Source organism: Cornus florida, unplaced genomic scaffold, assembly GCF_030987335.1.
Source record: "Cornus florida cultivar Cherokee Brave unplaced genomic scaffold, ASM3098733v1 CherokeeBrave_3.0.0_Hap2_scaffold_114, whole genome shotgun sequence".
Classification (NCBI taxonomy): domain Eukaryota; kingdom Viridiplantae; phylum Streptophyta; class Magnoliopsida; order Cornales; family Cornaceae; genus Cornus; species Cornus florida.
This window is the reverse complement of record NW_026775599.1, coordinates 80,001-81,763: the sequence shown is the minus strand read 5'-3', so window position 1 is coordinate 81,763 and position 1,763 is coordinate 80,001.

Here is a 1,763-nt window from a genome sequence, read left to right as displayed (position 1 = left end):
GGGAGCTTCCTAGAAGCCTAAGAAGTGCTTTGCTCGAGACGGATTTCGATTTGGAGGTCCCCCGAGTTAATTTTGCCCATTATGACTCCTCGCCCGCACGCTTAAGCACCCCCGCGTGCACGTGGGCATTGTGTGCTAAAAAATGAAGTTTGGAGTTTGGGTTTGAAAATTTTACGGGAACTTCCTAGAAGCCTAAGAAATGCTTTGCTCGAGACGGATTTCGATTTGGAGGTCCCCCGAGTTAATTTTGCCCATTACGACTCCTCGCCCGCACGCTCGTGCACCCCGGCGTGCACGTGGGCATCGTATGCTAAAAAATGAAGTTTGGAGTTTGGGTTTGAAAATTTTATGGGAGCTTCCTAGAAGCTTAAGAAGTGTTTTGCTCGAGACGGATTTCGATTTGGAGGTCCCCCGAGTCAATGTTGCCCATTATGGCTCCTCTCCCGCATGCTCAAGCACCCCTGCGTGCACGTGGGCATTGTATGCTAAAAAATAAAGTTTGGAGTTTGGGTTTGGAAGTTTTATGGGAGCTTCCTTGAAGCTTAAGAAGTGTTTTGCTCGAGACGGATTTCGATTTGGAGGTCCCCCGAGTCAATGTTGCCCATTATGGCTCCTCGCCCGCACGCTCAAGCACCCCGGCGTGCACGTGGGCATTGTATGCTAAAAAATAAAGTTTGGAGTTTGGGTTTGGAAGTTTTATGGGAGCTTCCTAGAAGCTTAAGAAGTGTTTTGCTCGAGACGGATTTCGATTTGGAGGTCCCCCGAGTCAATGTTGCCCATTATGGCTCCTCTCCCGCATGCTCAAGCACCCCTGCGTGCACACCGGCGTGCACGTGGGCATTGTAGGCTAAAAAATGAAGTTTGGAGTTTGGGTTTGGAAATTTTATGGGAGCTTCCTTGAAGCCTAAGAAGTGTTTTGCTCGAAACGGAATTCGATTTGGAGGTCCCCCGAGTCAATTTTGCCCATTACGACTCCTCGCTCGCATGCAATATCTACTCCTGTCAGAGCTGTGGTTTTACTTAAGACTACTATAGGGGGGGGGGAGTTCTCAGCACCAAGAGCTGCAAGTAAGGCCATTGCTTGCTTTGCAGTCTCGATTGCTCTACTAGTGAATAGTAGATGTCTTGGTTAGCTTGGAACGAAAAAAAAAATTTTTTGGGGAAAAAAAAAAAAAAAAGTTTTTGTGAAAAAAAATTTTTCGAAAAAAAAAAAAAAAAAAAAAATTTTTTTGGATGCCTCGGTCTTCTATTTGTTTTGCTTGGGTAGATTAGGAAAAAAAAAAAAAAAAATTTTTTTGTTGGATGCCTCGGTCTTCATATTCTTTCTCGGCTATTTCGAAAAAAAAAAAAAAAAATTCCGGGAAAGAGAAAAAAAAAATTATTTTTTGTTGGTTGCCTCGGTCTTCATGTTCTTTCTCTGGTATATGGGAAAGAAAAAAAAAAAAAAAAAATTTTGGATGCCTCGGTCTTCTTGTTCTCGGTTGGATTTATCGAAAAAAAAAAAAAAAAAAAAAAAAAAAAAAAAAAATTTTGATGCCTCGGTCTTCTTGTTCTTGCTTTGGTATATCGGAGAAAAAAAAAAAAAATTTTTTTGGATGCCTCGGTCTTCTTGTTCATTCTTCGGTATATCAAAAAAAAAAAAAAAAAAAAAAAAATTTGAGACTTCGGTCTTCTTGTTCTTGCTTTGGTATATCGGAGAAAAAAAAAAAAAAAAATTTTGGATGCCTCGGTCTTCTTGTTCATTCTTCGGTATATCAAAAAAA